The 20715-nt window shown below is 44.0% G+C and overlaps 1 long non-coding RNA gene across 1 annotated transcript in view; it reads left to right on the top strand.

Annotated features, from left to right (window-relative positions):
• The window catches only part of Gm26633 (predicted gene, 26633), a 35271-nt gene extending 15050 nt beyond the window's left edge, over positions 1-20221 (top strand). The window contains exons 2-3 of the long non-coding RNA NR_132432.1: positions 16302-16464; positions 17222-20221. This is a non-coding gene — a long non-coding RNA (predicted gene, 26633). The remainder of the gene's footprint in view (positions 1-16301; positions 16465-17221) is intronic.
• Positions 20222-20715: the final 494 nt, after the last annotated feature.

The following is a 20715-nucleotide window of genomic DNA, read 5'->3' as shown; positions in this document are numbered from 1 at the left end:
CCTTGGCTGTCCTGGAACTCACTTTGTAGACCAGGCTGGTCTTGAACTCAGAAATCTGCCTGCCTCTGCCTCTTGGAGTGCTGGGATTAAAGGCGTGCGCCACCACGCTCGGCTACAGCAGCTCTTATAAAGGAAAGCATTTACTTGGGGCTGTCTTACAGTTTCAGAAGTTTAGTCCATTGTCACCATGGCAGGAAGCATGGCCACACACAGGCAGACATGGAGCTGGACTGCTTGCTGAGAGTTCTACATCTGAATCTGCAGGCAGCAGGAAGAGACCGAGCCACTGGTCTGGCTTGAACATCTGAGACCTCAAAGTCCTCCCCCTTTTCACACATCTCCTCCAACAAAGACACATGTACTCCAACAAGACTACACCTCCTAGTAGTGGCACTCCCTATGAGCCTATGGGGGCCATTTTTATTCAAACTATCACAGATAGAACGATATTTCACGGTATACATTTACTGCAGCTTGTTTATTGACTCATCTGCTAATGGGTCATATTTTAGATCCCTTTGGATTGTATGTGTGTGTTTTTCAGAGTTGAACCCAAAGACTTGATTATACCAGGCAAAATACATACTACATCCCCAACCCAAAGCATTACTCTTTATATTTTTTCTCTTTTTAGTGGATTATTTGGGTATCTCTCACATCATGCACCCTGACTACACTCATTTCTTAGATCTCCCATGTCTGTCCTCTCTACCCAGTAGTTCCTCCTCCTCCCCAACCCCCCGCCCCCAAAGAAAAAAGAATAAAGGAAAGGAAAAAAAGTTAATTTTGTGTTATCTATATACTCACTGGAGCATGGTCAAATTCCTAGTGGCCTGTCCCCCAAGGGAGCATGAGTCGTTCTCCCCCTGAATCCACACCAGAAGCCAGAAGCCAGAAGCCAGAAGCCATCAACTGAGGAGAGCCATGGCTAGACCAGAGAGAGGCGGGGCCAGCTCTCCCTTGAGGGGCAGGGCCAGCTCTGCCTTGAGGGATGGGGTTAGTTCTGTCTTGAGGGGTGGGGCTAGCTCTCCTGTGCTCACACCACAGCCTGCATCACCTGCTGTGGGCCTGTGAAGGACATGGCACTTTTTATAATTCTTTTTCCAAATGTTTTATTTGCTCAGCTCTACACTTTAAAACCCCAGCATCTCGGTTGATTCTTACTCTATTATAGGAGGACCTTTGATGGACAGGGCAGTGATTTTTTTTTAAAGATATGTTTATTTTATTTTATGTGTATGAGTGTTTTGCCTGCATGTATATATGTGTTCATTGCGCATGCCTGGAAGATGGAAAGAAGGCATCAGATCCTCTGAAACTGTTACAGTGGGTAGGTCAGGAGCTGCAATGTGGGTGCTGGGAATCACATCTGAATCATTTGCAATTGCTTTTATTGGGAGAGCTCTCTCTCCAGCCCCAGAGTCCATGATTCTCAGTGAGGAATGTGAGGAATGTCGTCCCCAATGTCAAGGTCTCACTTTTGGGTCTGGATAAAGTTCCCAGACTAGCACACTTTGAGAGGATGACGTCCCGGATTAAAAGCAGTGGAGTCTTTGCTTACGAACAGCAGACACTCCCCCCCCCCCTTTCATTGATGTGCTCAGTACATCATGGCACTCAACTCTGAGGCCCCACGAGTGAGCAAAGACCGGAAGTGGCACTAGAGAATTAAGAAGACACCTCATTCCTGTGTGGGGTAACCATGGGTGCTGACAGAACTTTGTGGGGAGAGTGGGGAGATTTTGTGGTCCTGGGTGTCTCTGTGGTTGTTATGGTCTGGGGATCTGGGGTGCCTCCTCAGAAGGCTCAGTTACAACTCTCCAATTATGAGTCTCCATCCTGAGGATTATAGTCCCTACATTCCTGGATTTTAATGGCGTTGTCTTGGTAGGGGCTATGTCATACTGTCTCCAAACGCTCTCTCCCTAGTGGAAAGTTTTGGTCTCTGGACACAGAGAGAGATGGCCCTGTTTCTTGAGTGTGCTTCATGGCTGCCGAGCCATCGACATTACTTGGTCTCGCTCCACCTTGCCTTGTTTGTTTACCGTCTGGGTTTCTTCTAGAGGTATTGCCTGTCCCTCCTCCCTTCACACCACACCAGAAACGATTGGCCCTTCTCTGTGCTCCTCTACCTGACCAGTGCTTCTGGAAACATTGTCTTCCTGATTCCCTGGAAGCTGCAACCCAGTTTACAAACCAGGGCCTGGGGGCCAGGGAGATGGGGAAGAGTCTGGAGGAGCTGTATACTTTACTTCCGGGAAGTTCAGTATGGATTCTAAGACTCTGCTAATTTTTGTCCAGTGTAGCCCTGGAAGCTTCCAGAAGGCAAGCAGAACGTACAAGTAGGGGGATCAGGAGTTCAAGGTCATCCTGCACTACACAGCAAGGCTAGCCTGGGATATATGTGACATTCTGTCTTCAAAACTAAAACCAACAAACACCCCCAGCCCAACATCAGCTCTCCGTTTACTTTCTCCAGCCCCTGGAAGTCATCCGTGTACGGTCTCTCAGTAGGAATTTACCTCCTCTAGGTGCCCCTTGTAATAGACTCATAGCATTTGTCTTTCGCTACTCTTTTCACAGAGAAAGTAATGAAATTTCATCCACATGGTAGCATTTGTCAGAACTTCCTTCTTCTTTAAAGCTAAGTTATATTTTACCGTATAATACCTCATGTTTCATTTCTCTATCTATTCACCAATAGGCAAGAGTTGCTTCTACTCTTGGGCTGTTCTGGGCGGTGTCATGGTGGATGTGGGCCTGCAAGCATCTCTCTGATCCTGAGGTTCTGCTTGCAGTTGTCTCATATGTCTGTCGGGAAGCGGAGAGAAGGAACTGTAGATGCCATCAACCCATTTTTCACAGCAGCCACGGCATTCTGCATTCCCACCAACAGTGCCCAAGGATGCCAGATTCTCCACGGCCCACCAACACTAGCTATTTTTGTAGTGACTCTCCTAATTGGGTATGAGGCAATGTCATCGTAGTTTGAATTTGCATTTCCCTAGTGATTGGTGGATTAGTTGGTGGTTTGCTTTTTGTTTGTTTTAAGGCATCTCAGGTCTTCTGTTGTGTTGCAGGAGCTTTTTCTATTCCCTAAGTATTAATCCCTTATATATCAGATACATTGGCTTGCAAATGTTCTCTCTCATCCTGGAGATGGCGCTTTCCCTTTGTTGGCTGTGACTTTTTTTGTGACTTTTTTTTGCTTCTAAATAACCACACATCCATATTCCTGTAAATAACTACAATAAAACTCATTGGCTCAGTAAACTGGACTTTGGTGGAACCCTTCCTTTGTTCTGTTGTTGGTTCTCTGTCTGTGCTGAGAGACATTTGCTCATGTTCTCCTCAGTGACTGTGTCACACAACAGGGGAGAAGTGTTTAAGAGGAATTACGATGTCTGTAGGAAGATCGGCAGGTCAGAGAGAGGACATATAGAGATCCAATAAGACTCAAGGATTCATGCTGTGTCCATAGATGTGGACAGAGAATGCATGCTGGCTTGTATTGGCCAGAGCTTGGCTTTTTATAGACTTCCTATGAGAGGCTCTTCACCTGTCATGGCCTGGGAAGTGTTGGAAATGCAAACCTTGGAGGCCCTTAGAGACTCACTGCATTAGGAACTCTGGGAGCAGGAATAAGCATTTCTTCCAGAGGAGGAGGAGGCTGTCTCTAGGAGGACAGATAAGCCACTCCAAGTCCAATCAGGTGCTGCAGCCAGCCTGCCTTGAACCTCAAAAGCCAGTTGTGAACGTCTCTTCCCAACTCTGAATTTAGTGACAGCAGGGATAGCTTAATCCATTGTGGTAATTGGCTGTCATGGTGTGCACCCATGATCCTCCACTCAGAGGCTGAGCCTGAGAATCTGAGGCCTCCTGGGCTACATAGTGAGTTTAAGGACAGCCTGAGCTATATAGGAAGACAGACCCTCTCAAAATGGAGATTGGCCACCAAGTGTGGTGCCAGACACCTCCCAGCACATTGGTATCAGAGAATGAAAGTTCTTTGTGATTTCAAGGCTAGCCTCATCTATACATCTCAAACAATTAGAAATAATAACAAATATAATGAACAAAAGAAACTGATCAAAGTGAAAGCATATGGAAATTGGAAAATTGCACATTTATAAAGACTATAAGCCCATCCTGAGAACCAGCTGTTGAATATTCACCAGAACACCAGTGTTCTGGTTGCTGTAGAAAGAGGGCTGAACACCAGATGGCCTGGCTCGAGAGCACATACTCTTAACTCCTAGACAAACTTAGTCTGGAAGTCTAGGCAGACAATTTGGGGGCCACTGTGTGGAAATCTCTAAGTGCATGTCAAGAATGCCATTACACAGTGTGCACACTGACTGGAGTTTTCAGAGGTTCTGATAAGGAAGTGGTATGACTATATGTTTAGGCAGGAGAACTAAATTGGTGGCAGCGAATTTTTCAATTTAAAAATATGTGAGAAATGAAATGAGGATGTGTTGTAAGGAGATTGAAATGCTTGCTTCACTGAGAAGGGCTCACACAGCTGGTGGATGTCCATGGGCAGAAGAAGTGGTAAAGTTCAGCAGAGTGAGTGCCTCACATCTCACAAGCTCTCCTTGTTCTTCAAGAGCAAGGACTCCGTCCTCTACACGCACCTCCTACCACAATGTGACCTGGACTTCCTGCCATCCAGGAATCCTCAATTCAGGTCAGAATTCACTCTGCAGTGGTGATACCAGACTGCTTGGTACCCATGAAGACTCAATCTCTCTTTCCTCAGAGAACACCGGGGAGTTTCCAGGTGTCCTTTGCTTGTGTGCTTCAGGGGAGGCCAAACCCATATTTGATCCCGAAAGATGTATTCTGGCTGAATTTAAGTAAGGGATGCTCAGACCTTTCTGTCTTATGAATGCTCTCGAACATTTGATATCCTTGGCTGTGGCGGCAGCTAGGGAAAATAACTGAATGCAATGAAAGGCCTTGAACCTTTTTTTGTGCCGCACAAACATGACAATTGCGGTTTCATGCCACTGTGTGAGCTGCATCTCCTTCAGACTTGGTTAGGATGTAAGTGTATTACTATCTGGAATGAAATTGAGGTCTCCCTAAAAGGTTTTATTTATATGTGTGATATCAACTGATATTGCCTCTTGGAGATTGGTTCTAATGCTTCGTCTTAATTTGGCTCCTAAAATCACATGGGAATCTAAGTGTCCAGATGATGAGGTTCCTTGTCCCCAATTGGTTTTTCGATTAATTCATAAAGAGCTAGTGGCCATTGGTTAGGCAAGGGGACAGGGGAGGGACTTTTAGGATTTTCAGACAAGGAACACAGAGGAGAGAAGAAGGAATTCCACCATGAGAAGGGTGTAGCAGAGAGATCAGACTTAGGAGCACACCAACATATAAGAATCCAGAAAGTGGCTTCAGGGGCCACTTCCCTGGTTGGGTCTGGGGTAGCCGAGATAAAATATAGATTTAGAAAATGTTAACTCAGGAATACCGGAGGGGAGTGTGTGCTAGCTTCAGAGAGAGTTCCAGGAGTGGCCCAGTCATTGAGCTAATAAGGTATATTAAATATAAAGGTTGCATGTGCGTGGCTTCCATTCATGAATTTAGAGCTCTTGGGTGTGTGCAGAGACAAGTATCTACCCACCTGGAGCTCAGAGCAGCTTAACGATTTACCTCTGCAATTACCACATCAGAAGCTAAACCTGAGAATATTTTTATTCATTACTTTAAACATAATGCTAGATCCTTTACCTCTTAATGTAAGTAATATATTTTTATCAATGAGTACTATATATATATTTTAAACCACATCTATGTATTTATTTTTGTGAGGCAGTGGAGGCTGGGGGACAACCTGCTGGGGTCAATTCTCTCCTTCCACCATGTGGGTTCTGGGGATCCAACTCAAGTTAGCAAGTGCCTTTATCTGATGAGCCATCTCACAGATCAAAGTAATTACTATGCTTTCTAACAAAAATATTTGTAATGTTATGTAATTATAAAAGAGAGGATAATTCTTTTAATAGCTATTTTAGATAACTGCAGGTATTTTCTTTGATAATACATTAAAAAATCAAGAAATAATTTATTTTTTAGTAATGTATTTTCATTTTTATGAGTATTGATGTTTTGCCTACATGTATGTCTGTGTGAGGGCATCAGATCTTGGAGTTATAGACAGTTGTAAGCTGCCATATGGGCACTGGGAATTGAACCTTGGTCCTCTAGAAGAGCAATCAATGTCCATAACTGCTGAACCATCTCTCCAGCCCCAAGAAGTAGTTTCTCAAAGGTTGATTGTAATTTGATACCTAACATGAGAGCAGTGAAAATTTCTTCTCATTAATGTTTTTAGTTAGCATACAAAACAGTGGGTTTCTGTAGGAGGAACTTAGCCAAGCAGGCCCAGGTACAATGCTGGCATATGTGCCACTGATACTTCGTCCCTGAGTCAACCTAGAATCTGCTGGCATGGCTAGAGACTGCTGATGCTGGGTCAGGAGTGGAGTGAGTCAATGAGAAAGAGTCAGCTTCACATCTGGTTACTTGAGAGCCAGGGAGATGCTGGGGAGGGAGGCATAAAGGTTTGCCCAGTTCCTGCAATAAATGAATCTGCTTTTGCCTCTTGCCTGACTCCTGGAGTCTGCGTCATTGACTCTGCATCTTCTTTCCCCATCCCTAAGGGTCTTGGTTGGGATTGCAAGCAACAGGTTTCATTAAGGCATTTTCTTACATGTGTGTAATTGTACCTCATTTATATTCACTCTATTTCCTAGATCACTGGATAATTCAGAGCTACAGTAAAATCTGTATCTCTATATATTATTCTTTGGATGGGTCTTCTACTCATTGGTACCATTGGAAAACTGACTCACTGAGCTTACACATCTTCTAGATTTTGACCCATCTTTTACAAACCATTAAAGGAACCACCTTTCTTAATGCCACCACTAAAACTCTTCATTGGGAAGCTAACAGGATATAGCTCATGATACCAGAAATAAGTTTTAAAATCCAAAGTTTTGTTTGAAAGATTTAATGTTACAATCAGCCACAAACTGACAGGCTCACTCTATTTTCAAGAAAATTTCTACTAAATACCTAAGTTGTAATAACAGTTTGGGGATATGTTATGGGGTCCACTTATATCCAACACAATTCAGATACCAGGTCAAAACTGAAAACAGAAATTTATTGTAATCAAGCCTTTACTGATCAGTCAGGGACACAGAACAAAGGAACAGACTGAGGAGCTGAACTGCGACCCCGAGCTAGAACGTTACAGGGACCGAGCTAGAACGTTACAGGGACCGAGCTAGAACGTTACAGGGCCTTAAACTTGAAACCACAAACACCTGTGCCAAGTTACAATTACATCTTCCCACCAATCAGGATTTTGGGATAGGGAACTTTCCTAGGAACATTTCTCTATGTGGTACACATATCCTGTTCTTATTGGCTGGGTAATTCAGCTGTAACCAAGTGACTTGCCTAGTATTCATATCTCAACTTGACAACCAGGATGTCAGTTACCCAGGGAGGTCTTATAAACTTGAACATTTTTCGACCCCTATTCAAAATGGAAGCTTTACTCAAAATGGCTTCAGTTTGGTTCCTTCCTACACTTCATTGTCCTTTCATGTAAAAAATGATGTTCTCTGAAAAGAGTAGATAGTTTAGCTGGAAACTCAGACAGAAATTAAAATGCTTTTTTGTTGTTGTTGTTTTTTAACCATTGACTGTGTATGTTTCTATGGATGGAACCCAGAAACTTAATGCTGTATAAAAACACTATCACTGAGCCATGTCTTAATTAAGGTTACTATGTCTGTGATGAAACATCATGACCAAAAGCAAGTTGGGGAGGAAAGGGTTGAGTTTATTTATATTTTCACATCACCGCTCATCATCAAAGACTGCTGGTATAGGATCTCAAACAGAGTAGGAACCTGGAGGATGGAACTGGAACAGAAGCCATGGGGAGGTGCTGTTCACTAGCTTGTTCCACATGGCTTGCTTAGCTTACTTTCTTATAGAACCCAGGACCATCAGCTCAGTGGTGTCCCTACCTAAAGTGGGCAGAGTACTCCCCCATCAATCACTAAGAAAATGCCCAACAGGCTTGTCTATTTTCTCAGTAGAGGCTCCCACCTCTCAATTGGTTACTATGAGCATAGTCTGCCATTGCCTAAATGCTGAGGCCTCAACACCCTTATGTGTGCATACATCAACACCACTGATCTAAGATGAACTGCAAGGTTCACAATAATCTCCAATGCTGCAAACTTCAGCATAATTTTACTCATTGCCAAATTATTTACACACATGAAGAGTGTTTTCAATGTTTTGTTAGTGCTGGAACAGGACTGGTTCATTTGGATCTAAACATCTCCAAAGGTCCGTATATCAAAGACTTAGTCACCATGTGATGGCACTCTGAGAGATGGCTTAACCTTTGAGAGGTGGGGCTTAGTGGAAGGTCTTCGGGTCATTGGTGATGTAACTGAAGAGGATATTGAGGTCCTAGCTCTTTGAATTTCCTTTTCTCTTTCACATCCCAAACTGGGATGCTCAGCATTGCTTCCTGACCTGTTTCTCCCATGATGCACACAGCCTTACCACCTCAGCTTACTAAAGACCTAAAAGCAATAGACTGCCTGATATTGGATTGGAAACTCTAAGGCAGTGAGCCTAAATAAATGTTTCTTTATATGTCGATTTTCTAGGGCATTTTGTTATAGTCATGGAAAGCTGACTAACAAAAGAACAAAACAAAGCAAAACAACAAATGTAGCTTCATCCGCACCTCCACCCATTACTGAGGTAAGAGTGTGATTCTGCCAGGGAGAGATGAACTCAGTCCTGTTTACAGTACACTCTGTAGTATGACAAGTTGCTTGCAAACCAGGAAGTGACAGGCATAGTGTTTCTTTTATTGAGCTTTGACTCAGCAGGCATTCAGCAGTGTCAACAGCATGAGGCTTTATTACTTATTACTCTTGCGGCTAAAGAAGTTTGATTATGTACTCTGTAAAATGCGTCCATAGGTTTTTATTGCTAGCAGTAAAGGCTGTAAGAAACCTCTTTTTTTTTTTTAAATTCTAAGAGCTTATAACATCTACACTTAATTAGTTAATTCCATTCTCTTTAAACTCTCTAAAATGATACCCCAACTTAAATGGCCACAATAGGGCTAAGGCAAGGCTACAGCAAGGAAGGCACTTGGGGAGCAAGATTTATAGAAAAATGATAATGTTTAAGTCTCTGCTCCAGCTGAGCCTGACACTACCTTCAATCTCATATTGTACCAGTCTTGCTCTGTGTCTTAGTCTCCTTTCCTGCTGCTGTGAATAGGTACTGTGACGAAAGCATCTTAAGGGAGGATGATTGATTCTGGCTCTCAGTTTGAGGGTACAGTCCATTGCACCCTCGGGGAAGCCCTGGCTGCAGGAGCTGGAGACACATTGGATCTGCAGTCAGGAAGCAGAGAATGACAGGCACTCCTGTCATTGGCTTTCTCCTTTTTATGCCAGCCCAGACCCCGATCCAGGGAACGGTGCTGCCCAAGGTTGAGAGTGTGTGTCTTCTTACTTTAAGTAATCTAATCTGGATAATCTCTTACAGGCATGAATGGAGGCGTGTCTCCTGGGTGATTCTAGATCCTGGCAAATTGACAACAAAGAGCAATTTAGCTCCCTGAGGACTGCTGCTGACGACCATGAAAGTCCTCAGAGATGCCCTATTAAGTGCTGATGATGAAGTCAGTGGTTGTCAAACATGCACAAAGCCTCCATTTCATCCCCAACACCACAAACAAAACACATACACACACAAATGTGAGTGCAAGATGTTATGCCGGGCATGGTGGCACACGCCTTTAATCCCAGCACTCCGGAGGCAGAGGCAGGCAGATTTCTGAGTTCGAGGCCAGCCTGGTCTACAAAGTGAGTTCCAGGACAGCCAGAGCTACACAGAGAAACCTTGTCTCGAAAAACAAACAAACAAACAAACAAACAAACAAACAAAAAACAATTAAAAAAAAAGATGTTCTGTTGCATGGGACTTAGTTATCCCCAACTCAGTCCTAGCCATCTCCTACCTCCTCCACACCCCCATCCAGGCCTAGCCACTACCATTTCTTGCTGCTTACTGAAAAGTTTTCCTAACTTTGTTGTTACCCTGGGTCCCTGAAGGACCCACATGATAGCTAAGATTAGTGTTTTCAAATGAAGAGGAAGGAAAAAAAAAAAAAAACAACTGGGCTGGCAAGATAGTTTAGAATGTAAGAGTGATTGCGATCCAGCCCAGTGTCAGCCCCTGGAGTCCAGTCCTGCCTCCCCCACTTGCCCACAATCAATCAATCAATCAATCAATCAATGTAAATTTGATTAACTGGTTTCTTAAAAAGAAAGCTCTCTGCCACTCTTCTGGTTCAGGACCTCACAAATCATTATATATGCATCTGTGTGTATGTTGTGTGTTATGTGTGTGTTTGTGTGTAGGCAGTGTGTACACATATGCATGGTGGTAGAGGTCAGAGGACAACTTTTGAGAGTTTCCTTTTATTATATGGGACTTGATGATCAAAACCAGATCTGTAGGCTAGGAGACAGGTGACTTTACCAATGAGCCATCTGCTGGGTCCCTGGTCACAACCTTTTTCTGGCTTTCCCTTTCCCCATATTTTTATCATGACCATGAGGACTTATCTGGCTTTCTTTAAATTACGTCTCTGCTGCCCCCACCCCCACCCCCATCCTCCCTGGTCTCTAGCCAGGCATGCTCTGGTGTCTCCACCCTTGACCTGGCTTCTCTCTCCTGCAGATGTGTGCATGGCACACTCCTGGACTCTTTGGCACCTTTGCTCAGATATGTCTTCCGGTCAGCCTTCAACCCGACCTGGGACCCTGCCTGCCTCTCTCCTGCTCTGTTTTACCTCCATGGCACTTCACTCTTTGACGTACAGTTACCCGTGCATTGCTGATCTTCTCGTACCACATACAAGTTCCATGGTGGCTTTGCCTGGTGAGGTAATCCCCGTCACCTTTCAGGAGAGTTCATTGAATAAGAATTCCAGGTAGAGAAAAACCAACATATGGGAAAGAGGAAATCATTACTAAGAATTTCATCCATAGCATTGAGGAAAGAGGGAAAAAAAAACTTGTATTTTACAAGTCCATGGGGTGCAAGTTCAGGGGACAAAGTGACTCAAAACAAACACTCAAGTCAGACATGACAGAAAAGTCTCAGAACACTAAACACTAGAGTAAATTCTGAATTTACAAAAAGAAAAGGCAGGTCATGTCCGCACAAGGGCTGCATTAAAATCAGATTGTAGCCGCAGGAAGCAATAAGGCACAGTAAGTAACGGCGCGTAAATAACACAGTAAGACTGGCATTCTGGATAAATGAAGAAAAATGGTTTGTGTGTAACTATCCTGAGTCATTTCTGCGTCATACCTCTGAAGCATGGAGGGTTTGATGCTGGGGTTCAGGAGCGACAAGGAAGGGATGGAGGGACGTTAGCAAGTACCAAGGGAAACATTAGCAATGAACTCGGTAAATGTCGTTCATAAAAATTCAGGAGGAACAACTAGAAGCATGAAAATAGAACCCATGACTTTTAGGGGGCAGAAGAAAAAAAAAGGACACATATAGCAGAAAACAGAAAAGGGGACAGACTGTGTGTGCTAAATACGGCAAGTGAGTGTTTTTAGGCAGTTTTGGGTCTGGGTAGTTGGCCAGGGACAGCCCTCTCTACCAGTGAGACCCGAAATCTCAGCACACTTATTACTCTGTCCAAGGACAGGGACAGGGGCTGCAGGAGGGTGTGGAGAGAGAGGCAGCTAGAAGCTCTGTAAGGAGCAATCATAGGTGGCTGAAATAAGCCTACAGATTAGCTGTTGATAGAGGAGCAGTTCGCTGCCCAGAGGGGTTGACAAGATGGTTTTTGTTGATGTTTTCTTTTCTTTTCTAATTTTCACTTCTTAAATTTACTTTTTTTGGGGTGGGGGCTACAAGAGTAGAGGGTGAAAGAACTGGGAGAGGAGTGGGATTGGGGTGCATGATGTAAAATTCCCAAAATTTAATAAAAAATTATACTAATGCAAATGAGCCAAATTCTTTGGTTGGATCCCTAACAAAATGAAATAAAAACAAGCACAAGCAATGTGCTGTGGTCTAGACTGTGGTAGATACCAGGGCCATTCCCAGCCTTCCTTTCTGGTTTCTCTCCATAGGCTGAAGCATTGCATTGTCTTATAGTGTCTTAATCTCCATTACAAGAGGGTGACACAGTGCATGCCTGCCAGGACACATTGGTACAATCAATCAATCAATCACAGTTAAAATAGTAATCAAAGACTTTAATTCATTCATCATAAAACCTTTGAATTAGGTGATTATATCACACATTTTTGGGTTGTTTGTTTTTGAGATAGTCTCAGGCTGACTTTACATTCATTATCCTCCTGCCTCCACCACCTACGGGTTAAAATTTTAAGCATGTGTTACCTTGACAAGGTCAGCCAAATCGTGATTCCAAAGCTCATAGAGGCACCACAGGAAAAAAAATTGTAGAGCCTTTTCATTTATGGACTTATGTGTAAAAATTTTAAATAAGATATCAATTGAAATAATTGTATTTTTTTCAAAGTAATGTGATGAAGTGGAATTTATCTGACAAAAGTAAGAAAAGTTCAACCTAAAAAGAAAGAAAAAAAAAGTGTAATTTGTTTTAGTCATAGACAAAAGGAAGAAAGAGCACAGAGTCAACTCCATCCTACCAATAGCTTTGGGAAGGGTTGGATAAAGTATACAGCTGTTTATGTTCCTTTTAATTTTTACAACATTAAGAAAAGATGGGCCTTTAATCCCAGCACTCAGGAGGCAGAGGCAGGTGGATTTCTGAGTTTGAGGCCAGCCTGGTCTACAGAGTGAGTTCCAGGACAGCCAGGGCTACACAGAGAAACCCTGTCTCAAAAATACAAAAAAAACAAAAAAGACAAAAAACAAAAAAACCCAAAAAACCAACCAACCAACCAAACAAACAAAAAGAATAGATGGGAACTGCCTTGATGAAAATTATCTACCCCAAACCTTATAGTTTGGATGTGGCTGGAAGCGCTGAGACACTCTCCAGGGAGTATGCTCAGAAGCAAGCAAGTATGCGGTGGGATGATGGGAGAGGAAGAGAAGCCGGGAGGCTTGTGGGCTATGAAAAGAGCCAGAACTGGAGATAGAAGGGTGGTGAGGACAGCCCGATATAACAGGCCTGTGCAGCCACCAGAAGCCATGCTGACGTCCAGCCATGCTGCAGCGGAGGAGTCTGGGTCCATGGTCCTGCTGCATCCGGGGTCTGTGTTGATGTCCATGGCCTCTACTACTACCAAAGGCTATGAGGATTTCTGTGGTATGAGTATAAGCCTGTGATGCCTGGAGTGAGTTCATGAAGTTAGAACAATTTAAGCAGTCTAATGTAATTTTATCAACTTAATTGTATCTTAAGTTGCTTTGATATCTTTCGGATGCAGATTGACTCTTTCAATTCTTAAAGCTACAGAGAACTCTGTAGGTGGAACCTTCAGATACAGACTAACAAATTCAAATCTAGACTGCCCTAGCTGGTTAGGAGGCAGCATTTGCAAACCTTTACCTGGCCATAGTCAGGTACTGGCCCACTATGGATCACTGCTTGGGGTCTGAATGGTCGATTTGTTTCCTTTTTCCAAGACACTTGAGTATAACAAACCCATTTTTGCTAGAACAAAACACAAACAAACAAACAAACAAACAAAAAGATTCTAGACATGTTTTTTCATGTTTGGTAGGCTAAGCATTATTTTACTTGTCATGGTGTGAAGAAACAAATCTAGGCCCTTGGTATCGTGGGCAAGGGGTTTGCCACTGAGCTGTATGTACAGCCCTCGATTCCTTGATACAGGCTCTTGAAGTAGAAACTTAAGGGTTTTTGGGAAAGTCAGTTGTGTTTGTTGGATGGTGTTTTGCTGGGGCAAACATGTGAAGCAACATTTTATTAAAGCGGACACAGGTGTGAAAGGCTAAGGCAGACTCGTGAAGGAACATTTCACTGAAGCAGATACAGGAGAGAGGATGTTCTGCTAAAGCAAGCATGCGAACGGACATGAGATGAAGAATTCTTTGCCAATGGCACAGATGTATCGGTCCACCTTACACTGTGGAGTTGAGCTCCACTTGCTGGGACTCTATAGAGAGGAACCACCGAGAAACTTCTGGTGGTGTGCTGCAGTTTGTTGCTGCTTCCAAGGACTCGGGATGACTGGATGCATGTGCTGAGGCAGGACACGTTGGAGGACATGTGATGCTTGGAGGGTATATATAGGACTCGGCAGATAGTGACGGGGCCCAAGCTTGGCTTGCTTATAGAGCTAGCTGTGCAATGCTTGTGGGTCTGACATTTTCACTGAGTTTCGCTTTCCTGAGAGAGGCACAGCTGAGAACTTCTCCTGGTGTTCCTGTTGGTCCCTCCAGCTGACTTGAGCTGTGGCTGAGGCCTGGCTGTCTCTGCTAGGTCATGTCACCGCTGTTGCTAACTCAATTCTACCGAACTGGGCTGCTGGTGTATCTGTGAGGTGTCTGCGAGTGGATGGAGCTGCCACTGCCTGCTAACCTGTGAACTGAACTACAGATTTCCAGACAACACAGATAGGAGTTGCTCCAAAGAACCTTTCTAAACAGGTTCACACCCCTTTGCCCCCTCCCCCTCGTATCCTTTCTTTTTCACTACCTCTGATAGGTGGTGGGCTACAAGGAAGGTTAAAGCATTTAAGAACCATCGTTAAAAATAAGGTTTGAGGGGTCTGCAACCCTATAGGTGGAACAACAATATGAACTAACCAGTACCCCCAGAGTTTGTGACTCTAGCTGCATATGTAACAGAAGATGGCCTAGTCTTCCATCATTGGGAAGAGAGGCCCCTTGGTCTTGCAAACTTTATATGCCCCAGTACTGGGGAACACCAGGACCAAGAAGTGGGAGTGGGTGGGTAGGGGAGCAGGGGCGGGGAAGGGTATAGGGGACTTTCGGGATAGCATTTGAAATGTAAATGAAGAAAATACCTAATAAAAATTGGGAAAAAAAAACACACACACACAAAAGAAAATCTCTAATAAAAAAACATTATCTTGAAAAAAAATAAAGTTGGCTAATGAATATTGATAATTAAAAAAAATAAGGTTTGAAAACATTAAAGTTACGGGATCGTTTTATGTAGACTAAACTGGCCTTGAACTCTGGGTCCACCTACCTCAGCCTCCCAAGTGCTGGGATTACAAGCACACATCGCCATGCCCAATAGTTAAGAACTTTTTGAAGAGATATTATATCTTAGTTCTTATGAGAAATAAAATAATATGATTAAGCAAATCAACAAAAAGCCACATCATTTTAAACTTAATCAGGAAGTGGGAGAATCCCAAGTGCAGTTGGGGGTAAAAAAGACAGAGCCCTGTGTCCTATTGGTGAAAGTTGTAGGCAGCATAGAAACCAATCCATCCGCAAGCAAGACCACGTGAGTGTGAGCATCTGTCTCACAAGTCAGCAACCCAAGCCCTGTGCAGATAAACCCAAGGCCTCTCACATAGATGCTTGTTATTATATTATTTGTGATATGCAGGAGCCGGAGACAACTGGGTCCTCAGCACCAGTGCATATGCTGCTACTGTGCACTGAAGAAAGACTGTAATGATGCAGATGCATCTTCCAGGCATGCTATGCCTAGATTAAAGAGTTAGAAACAGAAAGAAAGATTGCCTGGCAATGCTACTTACGTAGCTTAAAATTCTATGTGCTCATCACAACATTATCTTTATTTTTAAAAAAATTCTTCTCTCATATATTACGACCCTACCATAGTCTCCCCTCCCTCCATCCCTCCCAGTCCCTCCACCCCAACATTGTCTTGTCAAAGACATACAGATATAAAGAATGCCCAAGGGACATTTGAATGCCCCTGTCGCTGAATAGGGCCTTAAGATGTGGGAAGTAGAAGAAATGGAAATAACAGAGAGTGAGTGGTCATAAATGAACTGTAATGTGGATGGTTACACAAAACCTCCAAATTAACTATCAAGTAATAGGTGATCAGGGGGCAGCCTGGTGGATGACCAAACTGGATGACCTGAGCTCAGTTCTTCAGTTCCACATGGAGGAAGGAGAGAGCTGACTCCTACCAGTTTTCTGACTTTGCACAGCAGCACCGTAATTTCTGTTAAAGAAAAGGAAAATAGTAGATTTTTTTTGTTTTATTTTTGTTCTGTGTTTTAAAGACGTGAAAACACACCCAGATGAAGAGGGGTCTGACTTGTTTGAGAATGTTGTTTGTCTCTGAAGGAGAGTTCTTTGTCCCAGTTGTTCCTCAGAAGCTCCTACTGTGTCTGAGGTGGCCCTTTCCTGTGTCCTCATAATGTCCAGGGCATGTGAGAGTCTCAGGTAAGCCCGTGTGGAAGACGCATTGAGACCTGAGGGGTGGGCGGCTTCAGCAGTCAGGCAGGGGAGGCACCTCAGTGGGCAGGCGGGCAGGCAGCTTGTGAGACAGCTGGGCCTCTGTGTAGCCTGAGGTAACCTGGCAGCAGGCAGGCCCCGCTGCTCCCAGGCTGGGAGAATGGGCCTCTCTGTATGGGCTTGTTTGCTTTGGTTTAAAGCTTTAAAAAAAATGATTTCACACATAATTAGGGCTGTGGCAGCAAGATTGTGTTCAAGGTACTTTTACTGGAAATATCAGGAGGGCACAAGGGAGGGTTGTGTTCCTTTTCCAGCTAGGTTGTGAGGAGGAGGAGGAGGAGTGAGGAGCTGGAAGGTTGGGACAGCAGGCAGTGTTCAAGGTGGGGAACAGTCTTCCCGAAGGCAGTCCCAGTGTGGATTGTGGAGGAGGGCGGTGTGCATGCGGTATGTGTATGCACATGTGTGTGCATGTGATGTATGTACGTGGTGTTTATGTGAGTGTGTGCACATGCATAGTCAAGTGTGTGCGCGCACATGCTTTAGTGTGTGCACATGTGTGGGTGTGGGTGTGTGCACTTGCATGTGTGTATGTGTGTACATGCCTGAGTGTACGTGTGTGTGTGTGTGTGTGTGTGTGTGTGTGTGTGTGTGTGTGTGTGTGTGCTGGGGAGTGACAAGGAGTGGAGCTGCTGTTACCCTCTCCTCCTTCTCCTCTCTGCCCTTTCCCCTCCTTTCTTGCCCATAGAGAAAAGAGGCAAGGCATGGATAAGGGAGACAAGAGATCCAAACTGAGGCCCTGGCCATAGAAGAATCTGAGAGAAGAGGAAGAGAAGCTGGAGAGCCACTGGACACTTCTGCTGGAGTCTGCACACCCCATATGAAGTGTCTATAGATCAGCTGAACCCAAGTCACCTGAGGTCTAACTTTGACTTTGGGTGTATCCAAAGGTCTCTGGATCTTCTTGGACTTCAAATGACTCCATGAGACTTGAGCAATCTTTTGTAGAATTTCCACTCATGGAGAAAAAAATGTGTTCAGGGAACACCTGCTACCTCTCATCTGGCTCCTCCCCTGCTACGTGGTACCTGGATGGTCACAGCAAGCCAACCAGAACATGGGTTCTACTGGTCTGGGACCCACAGTTTGCTTGTTACATCAGTTTTAAAGTCCTCTGGAGTTGGTTATTTCAACCTTTGAGGAGAAATTGATTGGGAAGTTTTGGAAAGGACCGGACCACTTCATACTGAAAGGGTCATCTCACCCCTGGTCAGAGGAGGCTATTTCTCCTTAACCTGCAATGGTAGGAAATACACATTTGTTCACATTTGTTTGTACACAACAAACCCCATTTGTTGTGGCAGCTTGGATGGAAGGCTCATGGATTTGAATGCTTGCCTTTCAGTTTATGGCACTGTTTGGGGAGGTCTAGAGATGTGTGGCCCCGCTGAAGGAAGTATGTCACTGTCACTGGGAATGGGCTTTGAGGTTATGAAGCCTCGTGCTGTTCCCAGTGTTTGCTCTCTCTGCTCCCTGTGGTTCAAGGTGTGAGCTCTCAACTTGCTGCTCCAGCTGTCCGACCACAATGATAATGGATTCTCATCTTGGGAACTGCGAGCCCAAATAAACTCTTCCTTCTGTAAGTCACTTTAGTTATAGTGTTTTATCACAGCAACAGAAAAGTACCCAGTAGAGTCATGATATGACTCTGATCTATGCCCCGATATTGAGAACCTTTGGTATCCTAGTGAGATGTCTGACTAAGGAGATCAAAGAAGGCTTCAGAATTGAGACTGGTTGCTAGAAAGTCTGTGATGTGATTGGTTGAGAACATCAGCTCCACCTCCATCATCTCTGGAAATGGAAGACAGACTGGGTACGGTACTCTGTCATAGAAAGGCCTATATTTGATCAATTACGTCTGTAATACAACCTCAACTCATATCTTTGGGCCATGCTAATATCCCTAAGACTCTGGGTTCCAGCTCCAGCAACAGCAAACCCCAAACAAACCATCACTCACTGAGCCCCAGAAGAGAAGACGGTTCCATCCAGTGAGGTTTGAGAGCTTCTGGATTTAACACAGCCGTGTTTAGAGAGGGATCCACTTTGAATCCACAACCAGACGGTTCTGTGCTCAGGATATATCAGAGCTTTTCCTATGTGCCTGACAATGTGTATTCATTTTTAAAAAGGTTTGTTTGTTTGTTTGTTTATTGTGTGTATACACATACCAACCCCAGTGCATGCCATGGCATGTGTGCAGAGGTCAAAGGACAACTTATTGGAGTCTATTCTTTCCTATAACATGGGTTCCCAATGACTAGACTCAGGTCTCCAGGCTTGGTAGTGATAATTTCTAGTCATCTACCCACTCTGCCACCAACAATTGGTATAGTAAAGGATGGTGTTTCCTTTCATTATGAACCATTTTTAAAAAAATCAAATTATTATACTTAGGGAGTTCATGAGAACCCTCGATTTTTAGCTGGTCAGCAGAACTACAGGAGGCACTTGTAGTTGGTGTCTGGAGGAGAGTTTAGACTTGGGGGGACCGAGCCCTCTCCCTGTGGCATCTGCTCTGAATATGGGAAAATAGTGGCTAAGTTAAGGGGGTGATAGGAGACACAGCTAGAGAGTTTGAGAAGTGGAGGGTGTGAGGAAAAATGAATTTATGTCCCAGGTATTGTGGGTAAAAGTAGATCCTCTTACTCCACAGTCCTGTGTCATTTTGCCACTTCTAGGTCCATGTTCTTTCCCACAAAACTTTCTTCCTTTTTTTTTGAATCTCCAACCTAGAAGCAGATTTAACAACTGGAAGAATTTATGTCAATTTATTAGCAAGGAGAGACAGCCAAGCACACAGGAAGTCCAGTCAGCCATGAGCTCAAGGGGGAATGCGGTTTAGCTAGGTGGGCAAGTCAGGTGAAGAGAAGATTCCAAACTGGGAGAGATACTGGGGTGGCAAGGAGGAAGGCCTGCTCAAGGGACTAAAACACGGTCCATGGTGGGGTATGATGACCATGAGAGAAGTGAGATGACTATGGGGTAGGGTGGGGGAGGGGAGCAGGAATAACCCCAGATAAGGGTTATAGAGATATACCTGGAAAAGAATGGATGCCAGGGTGAGTGTGGACAGCTTGCGAGTGCTTGAGTGCTGACACAGACAGGAAAGAGTGATGGCTAAGTCAGATGGAGGAGACAGGGCCTGGTTCCTAGCAAGGAAAGGGGTAGATACAAAGGTCAGAGTTCACACAGGGGCTTGGGACAAAGCCGTGGCAACAGATGCTTGCAAGTGATGAACAAAGGAAGTGGAGAGCTCACAGGGAAAAAGACAAGGAGAAGGGGACAACATAGCAAGGAGGCACCTAGTGACACATGACAATTCTAGGTAGCAGTCTCTGTTTGATGGCCTTAATTGTGGCTGTGTACAATGTACCAAATCTGAGTGGGGCAGGAGACTCTCTGGTCATTCATCTGGTGCCTGAGAGAGGAGTTATGTAAATGGAATATGGAGCAGAAAATCCTTCTGAAATGGAATGAGCAACAGAGATATGGCCTCTTCCATGTTTTGGAGAATTCTGCTGTGGTTAAAAAGAACAACTTTCAAAACATGGTTATAGAAATTACAGCACAATTTCAATTTATTTTTAATTTGGAAAGAATTTCAAACTGAGAGAAAAAAGTAAAACTGTAAATGTATCTTTAAGTATATATCTGTAAAATTAAAATTATATGTGTAACCATCTAGTAAGTTTTACCTACTATTATTGTTTTCTCATCTTTATCATTTTCCCTCCCTTTCTCCTTTTCTCTATCTATCTATCTATCTATCTATCTGTCTGTCTGTCTGTCTGTCTGTCTGTCTGTCTGTCTATCGATCTAAACTCTATCTTCTATTCACCTATCAACTATCTTCTCTCTGTCATCAAAATAACTGTTCTAGTTTACATATGCTGTGATAAATGTCCTGATCAAAAGCAACCTGGAGAGCAAAGAGATTATTTTAGCTCACAGATTATAGCCCATCACTGAGGGAAGCCAAGGCAGGAACTTGAGACAGGAGCTTGAAGCAGAAACCACAGAGGAGAGCAAAAAACACCATGCCTTTTGGTCTTTTGCATGGCCTCGAGTCATAGGTTGGGGACACTATGCCTGCTGGTAAATGAGTCCATCATAACTAACACTCTCAACCTCCTATGGTCCTCCCACACATCTCCATCCCAAGTCACAGATGCCTTT

The sequence above is a fragment of the Mus musculus genome, chromosome 7, assembly GCF_000001635.26.
Source record: "Mus musculus strain C57BL/6J chromosome 7, GRCm38.p6 C57BL/6J".
In the NCBI taxonomy this organism is placed as follows: domain Eukaryota; kingdom Metazoa; phylum Chordata; class Mammalia; order Rodentia; family Muridae; genus Mus; species Mus musculus.
Note: the sequence above shows the minus strand (reverse complement) of the source record. Positions and strands in the feature narration are given on the sequence as shown.